This window comes from Perognathus longimembris, unplaced genomic scaffold (assembly GCF_023159225.1).
Source record: "Perognathus longimembris pacificus isolate PPM17 unplaced genomic scaffold, ASM2315922v1 HiC_scaffold_5931, whole genome shotgun sequence".
Lineage (NCBI taxonomy): Eukaryota > Metazoa > Chordata > Mammalia > Rodentia > Heteromyidae > Perognathus > Perognathus longimembris.
In genome coordinates this window covers 720,601-733,785 of record NW_025961413.1, presented here as the reverse complement: position 1 = coordinate 733,785, position 13,185 = coordinate 720,601, and the positions used below count along the sequence as shown (strand labels likewise).

General features: G+C 41.5%; 3 pseudogenes; 2 read left to right on the top strand and 1 right to left on the bottom strand.

The window, feature by feature from the left end:
• Positions 1–313: 313 nt before the first annotated feature.
• LOC125345591 lies at positions 314–1,211 on the top strand (annotated as a pseudogene).
• Positions 1,212–9,338: 8,127 nt separating this feature from the next.
• Positions 9,339–10,222, bottom strand: LOC125345577 (annotated as a pseudogene).
• A 571-nt stretch (positions 10,223–10,793) lies between these two features.
• The window catches only part of LOC125345576, a 45,151-nt pseudogene continuing 42,759 nt past the window's right edge, over positions 10,794–13,185 (top strand).

Genomic DNA, 13,185 nt, shown 5'->3' with positions numbered 1-13,185 from the left:
CCAGCTCAGCTTATGCAGCCTGCGCCTAGCGGCTTGGGGGGGGGGGGGGGGCTGGTGTGAGGAGTGCCGGAGGCCAAGGCACCAGCCAGCGGGAGGCCCAAGGCAGCGGGAAGGCAGGAGCCAAGTCGCCCACCTCTGCGAGGCCCCTGGGGCCCGCGCGCTGGGGCACCGGAAGCCGCCACCACCACGGAGGAACTGCGCCTGGGCGGGCGGAGCCCGTGGTGCGGTGAGGCATTTTATTACCATCTGTGGAACTTTTTGTAATTCATTTTTCCTCACTGAAGTATTAAGAATTATACCAGGTTGAAAAGATATGAATGAGTATCCTAAAAAAAATTAAAAGGAAAACTTTATACACCCTTCTCCTTATTCAGATTCCTCTGGAGTAAGCAGAGTTGCAGATGGATTCAATGGAATTTTTTCTGATCATTGTTATAGCGTCTGCTCGATGAGACAGCAAGACTTAAAACATTTTGACAACAAAGATGACGATTCACATACTGAGACATCAAATGACTTGCCAAAATTTGCAGATGGAATCAAGGCCAGAAACAGACATCAGAACTACCTGGTTCCTGGTCCTATGCTTAGAATCCTAGACCTTTCCTGCAGAAAAATCTGGAATTTGTGATGAAGAATGTGACTCACCTGAATCATTCCACCAGCAAACCCAAGAGGAGAGTCCTGTAGAAGTTCACTCTGCAGAAGAGTTTCCTGTTGCTGTAGAAGTGCATGCAGTATCTGAGGATTATGACATAGAGACAGAAAACAATTTCTCTGAAAGCCTCCCAGATCAAATTGATGAAGAACCACCGGCAAAACTCTGTAAAGTTATTGACAAAAGCCAGGCTTTGAATGTGACTGCCCAGCAGAAATGGCCTTTGATAAGAGCTAATAGCAGTGGTCTCTATAAATGTGAACCTTGTGATTTCGACAGTAAATATTTTTCTGATTTAAAACAGCATCTGATCCTGAAGCATAAATGTACTGATTCAAATGTATGTCGAATATGCAAGGAAAGTTTCTCTATGAACATGCTTCTGATTGAGCATGCCAAACGACACAACGAGGATCCCTATATTTGTAAATACTGTGACTATAAGACGGTGATTTTTGAGAACCTCAGCCAGCACATTGCAGACATCCACTTTATTGATCACCTGTACTGGTGTGAGCAGTGTGATGTGCAGTTCTCCTCAAGCAGTCAATAAAATGTCTGATGGTAAAGTGGTTAAAAGAGAGAAAGGACGGACTCAGGTTATGTCCCCCGGGGGCCCATCATCGCCCACAGGAGTCAACTCCCGCCAGAACTGCCACTTACAAGCACATCTCCTCCCTTCTTGCGATTCCAGCCATGACTGTTGACAGGAATTTCTCATGGCTCTCGATTTTCATCTTCAGTTTTTCGTCGGCCATTTAGATTATTCTTGTGGAACTAATGTGGGAACTCTTCACTCTTGATCTCTGATTCAACTTTTATTTATTTATTTATTTTTTTGGCCAGTCCTGGGCCTTGGACTCAGGGCCTGAGCACTGTCCCTGGCTTCTTCCCGCTCAAGGCTAGCACTCTGCCACTTGAGCCACAGCGCCGCTTCTGGCCGTTTTCTGTATATGTGGTGCTGGGGAATCGAACCTAGGGCCTCCTGTGTCCGAGGCAGGCACTCTTGCCACTAGGCTATATCCCCAGCCCCTGATTCAACTTTTAAGTTGAATCTATTATCTTATAGGCAGTCAACTGCTTTTCAAGACATATCTAAAATGTAGCTCTCATGCAACCTAGACTATTTCTTTCATTTATGTACCTCAGGGAAGTGAGAACCTGATCTTAGGTGTTCATAGCTGTGAAATTACCTGCTTGTGGATGTTTGTCCTGCCCAGGTCTCCACATAAAGTATAATGCTGCTGGCTGAGGAGCATCGTGAAGCTGAGATATCTTCTGCTCATTCTATTACACTGCTTGTTTGTTGGTTTTTTTTAAATTATACATGTTAAAGATTCTTTTATAGGCATCTCCTGTATGTATCTCAGAGTCGTTCAGACGTGAAGGTCATGGTTGTGTTGTGGTACTGTCTGACCTCCTGCCACATCTTGAGTCAGAGGGTTACAGATGGAGCAGTTCCTCTGTGGATGCTTATCTCATCACACACTGGCCCTCCCTGACTCTTTCATTCCTCCCTCTTCTCCTTCTAAGTCTTTCCCATCTAATTCCCTCTTCTTTCCTATGAAGCTCGCAGAGATACTCAGATTTATGTACACACACACACACATACATGAAAAAATATACTAATTTCTCATTACTTGAAAATTCATCTCCTTTAGTTACAACATTTTGTAAAGGCATTTCGAGATTCCTTAAAAAACCTAAGACATCTACCCTAAATTCACCATTTATCCAAAAGAATAAAATTCAGGATAGGGGAAAGCCACTTGCACAACCATGTTCATTGCTGCACTATTCACAAAAGGGTGAAAGGTATGAAAACAGCCAACATGCCTTTCAGGGACTGAATGGATCAAGAAAGCATGGTCTCCAGTGTGGTAGATCACACCTGTAATCACAGTCGTTCAGGAGGCAAAGATCTGAGGATCACGGTTCAGAGCCAACCCAAGTAAAAAGTCTGTGAGACTATTATGTGAAAGTTAGATCCAACGATAAATATTTGTGTAAACATATACAAGGTCGTATGCACATGGACACCAGCCTATGAACTGAAGTATGATGTATAAAGGGGAGAAGTCAAATGGCATAACACTTGTGAACAACTAACTTATATTCTAACCAAATCAATACCAGGAAGCTGGTTCTTCAGGTACGTGCATGGGGAGGCCAAGAAGGGGGGATAAACAAATGAAGAGAAGAAGCAGGGAGAATTCAGCCATGATATTCATTGCACACTCTACAAAACTAGGAAAACTGAATGGAGGGGTGTGGTTGGGCCAGATAGAGGACAATGAAGAGACGGGTGATATCAATCAAGATACACTGTACTCATGAACTAACCTATTGCTTGTAAGCCCTTTGTACAAGTACTTGAAGATAATAAACTTCTAATTAAAAAACAACAATAATGACAACAAAAGAAAATGAGTGGGAACAATATGTCTTTTGAAATGTGTGCTGTGATTGTGATTTGGCTTTTTCTTTCCAAGAGGGAAGTGCAGGAAATGCTCTTGTGCCGAGTTTTAGGAAATGGCTTTCCAGAAGGCTTCTTGGAAAATTCAACATACAGTGTTTATGTGCAACTCACCCACAAAAGTATCCACAGGAGAATGCTATTGCTGGAATCTCCCTGATCATAAGTAAAGGAACCTCCAGTTAGATGCTTCAAATATAGGAAAACATTGGCTTATAATGTGATCCATAAAATATCTTAGCTTTGCACCAACTTTGATAATGATTTTCCTTCAGTGACAGAACTGGTTGTGAGTTTTTAGAGACAGCTTTCAACAGTAAATCAAGTAGCAACTCCTGTTGAAAAGCACGGGTATGAGAAATAAATGGGGGAAAAATTATAGTAGGCAAATTGCTTGTCTCTATGGAGTTCAGTATTTATTTGAGAAAATTCATCTTTACATATTGCAATATTTAAGTAATTTTGCTAGGCACCAGTTAACAAATACCGAATGAAACTCTAAGGGGTGTAAACTATGTGTAAAATCTGGAGGTAGAAAGAAAAGGGCTATATGGGAGCAATGGTTCTTGAAATGGACATTCAGCAAAAAACAAAACAAAACAAAACAAAACAAAACAGGAGAAGTCTAGGCAGAGACAGAAAATAGCGTATTCCAGGCTGGAAGGCAGCGTTTTTCTTGGCCTTGCACTCTCATAAACGCTACTTATTTAACCTCTGCCCTGCTAGCCCACACACTTTTCAACTCTTTGCCTCTAATTGCTTCAAGTTAATTATCCTATAATTTCTGCTGGTGAGAGAAAAATAGATTCTATGAGAAAACCCATTCAGTAACTTTTAAAGGTATGAATATGTAAAACAATACACCAATTCTCTAATGCAGCATAAATTTCATAGAAGATACAAAGCATAAATAAAAGCCACAGAAATGAGAGTTTGGTTCTACCTAAGAGTTCCAGAAAGTTGTCCTGAGTAGTGGTATTCACAGTGACCTTTTGAAAGCAAGGAAAAAGCACTAAAGAACATCCAGAGAAGGGTGTCTGCATACTTCAAGCCCTCACTTATAACATCAGGGACTAAATATCTGTCTATAGACTCTTTCCATAGATGGTAGACAGTGGATTAAGGTAAGAGGAAGACATTTGGGGCTGTCTTCTCCACCCGTTCCTTACAGGACTACAGATTATGTGGAGAAGTAGATGTTGAATCACATGCTTTCTTCAAAACTGAGCAACTGCGTTTCATAGGAACCCAGTAAGAACCAACAGTGGACCACTCGTTATGGTTGCCACTGCCCTGATGATCCCAGAGGCTCAAACAGGGACTACATCTGATGATTGATAGCAGGGCAAACCACGTGGGTTGGAATCTTAATTCTTGTAGGGAACCTAGCTAGCAGCTAAGGAGCCAAACTTACAGCTAAATTCATTCTCACCTCTGGCTGTGCTGTTACCTCCATAATATGCTAGATGCAAGGACATTTGTTCACAGCCACTATCTATTTTTTTTTTTTTTTTGGCCAGTCCTGGGCCTTGGACTCAGGGCCTGAGCACTGTCCCTGGCTTCCATTTGCTCAAGGCTAGCACTCTGCCACCTGAGCCACAGCGCCACTTCTGGCCGTTTTCTGTATATGTGGTGCTGGGGAATCGAACCCAGGGCCTCATGTATACAAGGCAAGCTCTCTTGCCACTAGGCCATATCCCCAGCCCCACAGCCACTATCTTTAATTGCTTTACTGTGTCTGCACCTTGCTATGTCCACTGGAGTAGATTCCTATGTTAATCAACCTTATCCTGTGTTTACTGTAATCAAATATTGCAAACTTCAAAGCCTCTTTGTGTTCTTGAATTTTAACAACCCTATGCTATTCCCTGGTTCCAAAACTGCATATAAGCTGGAAATTAAGAATAAACTTGGCTGCAGTCTTGAGTTTCAATCTCAAGATGCAGACCTCCCGTACCCTTCTTTGCCTCTTGTCTTTTTTCTTTTGTCTTTTTTCTCTTGTCTTGTATTTTTCCTTTTCTTTAATCCTCACCCCCCTCATTCAGGATTCCCTTTTCGCTGCTGGCTGCCTCGGCAGAAGTTCTGATCCTCACAAGCTGAACTTTGGGCTGCAATTTCCTCTCTAAATGGGAATGATAATATGACCATGGTGAAGACTAACAGAGCCGTTTGTTAGAAGAAAGAAGAAAGAAACTAACGTGGCATGGTAAGGAAACTGAAGAGCGACTGAAATGGGACTGAAATGTGAGAGTCAAAAAAAACAGTGAATTGCATGTGTTGTGTGAGGAACTCCTCACCGAGCCCTGCTGGGGCTCCATCTGGTGTCAGCCCTGCGGCTGCACATAGCCCTTTGGTAGGGTGCTTGACAGGCTGGCTCAGAAGATGTAGGCCATGACTTTGCAGAATAACATGGGGAAGACTAGCATGCATTTATCATTGCTTTGTATATAAAACTCCACAAACATAGTGCAATGTGCATGATCTATCACTTATCTGCCTGTAATAGAAATTTCATAGAATTACATTTTTCTCTATATCAGACACTAAATTTGGAATCCGTTTTGTCCATCGTGGGGCTTGAACTCTGGGCCTGGGTGCTGCCCCTGAGCTCTTCAGCTCAAGGCTAGTGCTCTCCCAACTGAGCCACAGACCCTCTTCATGATTTTTCTGTTGTTTTTTTTTGTTGTTGTTGTTGTTGTTTTTTTGCCAGTCCTGGGCCTTGGACTCAGGGTCTGAGCACTGTTACTGGCTTCTTTTTGCTCAAGGCTAGCACTCTGCCACTTGAGTCACAGCGCCACTTCTGGCCACTTTCTGTATATGTGGTGCTGGGGAATCGAACCCAGGGCTTCAAGTATATGAGGCAAGTGCTCTTGCCACTAGGCCATATCCCCAGCCCTCTTCATGTTTTTTCTGAGCAGTTTATTGGAGATAAGAGTCTCACAGACTTTCCTGCCTTGGCTGTCTTTGAATGGTGATCCTTAGATCTCAGCCTCCTGAGTAGCTAGGATTACAGGTGAACCACGAGTACCTGGCTTAGAAATAGTTTTTGGAATAGATTGTTTATTCAAGTTAAAAAGTATGCAGCCAGTGTAATCGCAAGAATTATTCTATTAGTATATCATAACCCTAATTATACGTGTTTGCATAGAAAATGCATGATTCATTTTTTTGGGAATGAAAAGATTTTAATTTTTCCTAATTAGTAATGATATTGCATTTATTTTAGTGGAGGTTAGAGCTCAGACCAATGTATTCAGGTAATACATACATTCCTGATTTTTTTTTTTTTTTTTTTTTGGCCAGTCCTGGGGCTTGAACTCAGGACCTGAGCACTATCCCTGGCTTCTTTTTGCTCAAGGCTAGCACTCTGCCACTTGAGCCACAGTGCCACTTCTGGCCATTTTCTGTTTATTTGGTGCTGGGGAATTGAACCCAGGGCCTCATGTATACAAGGCAAGCACTCTTGCCACTAGGCCATATCCCCAGCCCACATTCCTGATCTTTTGATACCTATGTGAGAGTAATTCTCATGGTTGTCTGGTGATACAACTTTGCTTCCCTTTCTAGTAACTCATAACCAACTGCTTCCTTCACACAGCCAGGGAAGGAGCTTATAGAAGACTGCGCTGTATGAAAATGGACAGGCGCTGTGAAGCGGAATGCCTTACATTCGATGTCATGATCGGGGGCTGCAGGTCTGAGCTGACGCCCTTCTGCTGTAAGAAAAGAGTGTACTTCAAGACCTAGGCACTTGCTGCAAGAGGCAAACAGAAGATGGTCACAATGCTGGTGACCTCCCGGGAGCAAAGCTCTCTGGATCTTCTCTTGCACCTCAGAAATTTGAGCTGCTTAATGTTATGGTGATCCAGATTTTAATGTTAGTTGGAAATACCCTTCCTCAGCCACCAGCTTCTCCCAGATGCAAACAGTGATCAGATTTGTCTTTGTATCCCATCTCTCAGAGCCATAGCCTGTTCATTACTCCATTGAGTGATAACGTGAGAAAAATAGAGAAAAAGGAACAGGACAGAAAAGTTAGACGGGTATTCGGGCACTGAGTTCTACATCTATAGCTCTGGCTTCAAACAGAGGTTTGCCTTCACACCAAACTTTAATGCCAAGATTCTGATGTCTGTGATAGGAAGAGGTTGACCTACATAACTAATGGATTCCCTGCTACACACTAACTTGTACTGCTCCAAAATTAACCCTGCTGTGTCAATCAATCTCTCTCTTTCTCCCTCACACTCACAGCTAGGAAATACTTAGAATATCTTTCATCTCCACTACGATCTGTAATATCGAATTTCCCCAAGAAAGAGCGCCTATCAAAACTCAAGTTGGTTACATAATGAGTAACATGATGTGTTCACTCTGGTCACTTACAGTAAATATGTATCAATTTATGGCGTACTCAAGCAGCAGTGTGCCCCAAAGTCATAAAGTTCAACTTCCTCACCACAGGTAATCTGAGGAAAAATGTCAGGCAGTTACTGTGTTAGTTATCCTCATATTCCGTCTTCAAGGTTTTAGTCTTACAATGTCAAAACATGTATAAACATGGTGTGTTTTTTTTTTTTTTTTGCCAGTCCTGGGCCTTGGCCTCAGGGCCTGAGCACTGTCCCTGGCTTCTCTTTGCTCAAGGCTAGCACCCTGCCACTTGAGTCACAGCGCCACTTCTGGCCATTTTCTGTATATTTGGTGCTGGGGAAATGAACCCAGGACTTTAAGTATAGGAGGCAAGCGCTCTGGCCACTATGCCATATCCCCAACCCAGAACATGTATAAGCATGGTGTTCTGGAAGCAGATAGAACAGAGGGCAGTCCTGCAGATGGCCCTCTTAGGAGCAAAGGCAAATATCTGCATGAGGAAATTGCTTCAACTTGTTAAGTAATGGACAACTACAAAACCCCTCTCATACTGCTATGATTCTTGCCTTATCGCGGCCATACCAAATTGGAACTTGTTCTTTGCCCTGACTTGCCAAGGTTATCTTGGAGTCCAACTTTTCAAACATAGCACATTGTGTTCCTCAGACAATTGTCATCACAAGAGACCTGCTTCTCCTGCAAGGGCAAGAGTTCTCAGCTCTGCTGGGAGGAACTGCTTTCCCGCCCTGGTCTGTTAAACTGGCTTCCGGAAGACTCCTAAAGAAATCTGAAGAAAACAACTATGTAATGTTTTGAAATGTTTTAAAATAGCTCTTCAAAGATGGTGTTAGCACTGGTCTGACTTTATGGCAATAAACTTGTCTTTCTTTTCGTTTGCTGAAGTCAAAGCCTAGGCACGGTCCCTTAGCTTTGTCACTCAAGGCTGAAACAGGGCTCCAGTTCTGGCTTGTTGCCAGTGAATTGGAGACAGGGCAGGAGCAAGGTACCCTCAACCCATGGAAAATTCCCGGGGGCTCCATCTACCCGGGGGCCCCAGGCAGCCATGTTTTCTGTGATGGCTTGGCGTGTGACATTTACACATAGAGAAATGTGCACAAACTTACAGTGTAATTGTGTTAGCCCTTGGCAATGGGTGCCCTGAGCCATCTGTGCCTCCCTGGGATACAATCAGCCTGGCCGGGGAGTGCCAGTCAACCCGATTGTGCCATGCCACGGAATTCCACTAGGCAGAGGAGACAAGCTGAGGAATTTTAAGGGATTAGACTGAGAAATTACAACACTATTAATGATGCTTTAAGGAAACCTTTAGCCATTTTCTTCATTACTTATTCTGTTGCCCTGTGTCTTATAGAGCTACATTTATCTGATTTAGGGAAGGGAAATAACAAAATGGTGAAAAAAAGGACAGAGGGTGAACTAATGCAACAGAGATATGCACAAAATCCTATGTTTGAAATGAACTTTAAAATTTGGGGAGCAGGGAGTCAGAGACGAGAGAAAGTGGGAGAAAAATGAGGGAAGAGAAAACAGTGTTCAATGAGAAATGTACTCATGGAGGCTGGGAATGTGGCTTAGTGGTAGAGTGCTTGCCTAGCATCTATGAAGTCCTGGGCTCCATTCCTCAGTACCACATAAACAGAAAAAGCCAGAATCCGCGCTGTGGCTCAAGTGGTAGAGTGCTAGCCTTGAGCTAAAGAACGACTAGAAGGAGATAAGTTTACATTGAAAATATGCTAACTGAAGCAAAGAATAACTCAATGCTATTCTTTTCAAAGCACAGAGCCATGGGATTTCTGGTCAACTGATTGTCTTTCAGAGGGATATTCCAAGGGCAGCTTTAACATCTGTGTTTCTCAAGCTGTAGATTAAAGGGTTCATCATAGGAACCACAATGGTGTAAATAACAGAGAACTTCCCCTCATCCACAGACCCAGGAGTGGAAGGTTTGAGATACATAAATGCACAGAATCTGAAAAACAGAGATACAGCAGTTATGTGGGAGCTGCAGGTAGTAAAGGCTTTGAGGATACTGAAAACAATGAACACGTAAGAGATAACGATGACAGTACTGAACAAAATGATGTATTTGGTCCCTCCAATGAGAACCTCTATTTTGGTGGCATAGGTGCTGGTGCCAGAGAGCTTGAGCATTGCCATAACATCACAGAAAAAGTGATTGATGGCATAGCATCACAGAAGTCAGACTTAAGACAAATCCTGTTTCAAGCAGGGAGTCAGTGAACCCCACGAAGTATGAAGAAAATACAAGATAGGAACACACTTTAAGGGACATGGCAGTGTTGTAGAGATGTGAATGGCAGATGGCCACATAGTAGTCATAAGCCATTGCTGTCAGCGTGTAGCATTCAGTAAGGACAAAGAAAGCAAAAAAGTAGAGCTGGGCCATACATCCTGCTAAGAGATGGCATTCTTTTTCAGAACAAATTCATCAACATTTTAGGGATACTTGAAGTAGAATAGCAAAGGTCTACAAGATACAAACTAAAGAGTAAAAAGTACATTGGTGTGTGAAGGTGTGAATTCAATGTAAATAAAATGATCAAAAGCATATTTCCCAAGGCAGTGACTAAATATATTACTAGGAACAGAATGAACAGGGATATCCGCAAATCAGACTGGTCTATTAAACCCACCAGAATAAATTCAATCAAAACGGATTCATTTACAAGACCCATTATCCTAGATCATTCTTCTGTAAGAGAATCTGTGGACACATAAACAAGTGAAATCAGAAGACATTTAGATGTTCTTAGAAAATAGCACCCACAAATACTAGGTCCATTCTGCGAATATCTGGAACTCACTCACCCAGTGCATAAATTGTGTCTTTAATTCTGTTTTCTAGAGTAACATCAAGCAACATAGTGTTTTCCTTATTATACTCTTAAACATAATATAATTTATACTATTACCCACAGTCTACACAGCGAATCTTGGTGTTTTCATATGGTAGATGAGAGCATGGAGTTGGGGGGAGCTGACATTTTCTCTTATCATTTCCTCATTGCTTCAACCCTCTATTCAGTAGTCAAAGTAGAGACAGAAATCACAGCAACCATTTGCTAAACACTGAGGCTGGCCATAATCTAGTGGTGGTGTATGTATAAAAGTTGCTTCTATGTGATTCTTAGAAGGCTAATTAGGTCCCCCATGTCACAGTAAAATATGAAACTGTAGAAGAATGCAACTTGTATCTGCAGAGAGAGGTCTGTTGTTTAAAACCCTGCACTCCTTGCATTTTCTGATATGGAAGATGTGGAAGAGGTTGAAACCTTAGTAAATAAGGATTGTGATGCTGGGTACAAGGATGCTGATGCCAATCATAATGAAAACCTCCAGTTCATTGACACATATACCATAAAGGAGAGCTCCAATGAAGGGAGGGTGTCACACAAGTAGTGTTTGATGGTGGTTGCCTCACAGAAGGTCACACTCAGTAGGGGCCATAGCACTAGAAAATTCCATGAAGAAGGAACCAAGTCTAAGAAAGCAACACAGTTTGGGGGACATGGCACTGTTATACAGAAATAGATTACAGATGTCCATATAGTAATCAGAGGCCATTGCTGTCCGCACATAATAATCACATATAATAATGTACACTCTGTAGGAGATAGTATTCTAGCCTAGAAGATATTCTGTTCCCTGCTGGGCCTTCAACGCAAGCTCATGAAGATAAGTTTTGTCTTCAAAGACCCAATCTCTGAGAAAGGAAAGAAATTTAGTGTTCATGTCAGAACTGCTGTGATCTCCTAAGTAAATAGTAGATCGCTGATTTCACTTTCCATGTGGGGTTGGAAAATTAGATTGTAATGTGTATGGGAAGCAGTGTGCTACCTCTTACATATTCCACTGAGACCACTAACTACAACCAAAATGACAATGTAATTTATTTCTGATGACACAGGAGAGAAGTATGGGAATACACTATAGGAAATACACTGTATTCACTTAGTCTTTCATAAATTATAAGTACACTAATCTGAATGCTTCAGACTTTTTTTCTAGTTAGAGTAGAAAGAAAAAGAAATGCTTGGCTTGATGAAAACAGTAAGGAGACTAGTCACCATTGTGGTCCACTAAACTGTGCCGCTGAAGTTTTTTCCATAAAAATAGATTCAGGTTTGTTTCCATGCAAGGACCCACTAACAAGGATGATTAAAGTTGCTCTGTCATAATTACAGACAAACTTTTACTAAAATGTTACCTGTATGATTAGCAGAAATTGTAATGACTTATTATATTTTAATTTTTATAATTCACAGCACAGGCATCTAACATTTGTGCCCAGGAGACTATCAATCCCTATTGGGAAGTTCACATCTATTATCATAGAATAGGAGGTAAACACAGACACTAAGAGGAGCTCTTTGTGGGGCCTTTCTTTTTTTTGTCATTTATTTTTCTTTCATTGAACTCGGCCTCACAGTCACTCTGGGGGCCTTTCTACTTAAGACTAAAAGAATTAGAAGTCTTAAACAAATTCCAATAATGGATGATTTTGTAACTCTGGCAGCAAGGCTGGAAATTTTATTATTCTCCTGTTGGCCAATCTATTATTCAAAGTTTGATTTCTATTTCCTGGTTATTCTCAGGCACCTTAATTGTGAACGTTATATGATGACATTTTTGCCAATCAGTGGGGAAGATTCTGTAACTGGATATGTTCAGCGATAACAATTCCAAAGCTAGTTCATCCTGCAGAACAAAGGCAGGTGAGATTCATAAGAGAGATGAGTACTGATTTACTTAAGTTAGCCAGGTGAGTTAATATCATCTTCATTACTTTTGGTCACTGTGGATAATGAAATGAATGAAAAATGAGAATTAGTCTCTGGAATAAAAATAATCAATAGTATGGGACTCTGCTGCCTCACTGCGTCTCCTCTTAAACTCAGTGCATGCCCTCATCATTTGTTGGGTAGCAAGACCAAGAAGAATAGCTCCAAGTGACATGAAGGAAATGGGAGTGTCAGTGGAGGGAAAATTTGTTCTTTTCTTCATATGGTCTATGTAGAGAGAATTTGCATGTCATAAAAATACAGAAACATCAGTACAAATATCACCTGTACTGACGTCATGTGTTCCTTTCACATCTCCATGTAAGATCTTTGAAAGAACATTCACCAACCTTGCTTCGTTTTCCATCTAGCAAGAAAAACAAATAGAAAAGTGAGTAAAAACATTGATGTTTATGATTAATTATAAATATTAAGCTACCACATTTCTCCCCCATACCTGTTATCATTTGGACAGACATCACTGATTTGAGGAAATCCTTTCTAGGAAGAAAGTCTGTATGATTTGCTGTTCCACAGCAATTTCCTGTTTTATTCTGATCATCAGAAGGGAATAGAGTAGTGAAAACATGAATAAGGATCAGAATTGAAGATATTTTGAGAGACACATCTCCACAGAATCAGTACATCAGTAGGGAGAGTTTTACTTTAGCCACACCACTTCCTAAATCTCTAGGGAGGACAAGAATAAAGATTTTTCACAGTCAGCTCATGTAAAAATACAAAACGATAGAGTCATTGGAATGTTGATAAGTAGGATAAGACTCGCCATTCAGACATCATAAACAAAAAGAGAAATACTTGAATTGTACCACTTGTCCATAATTGAGAGATTGAAG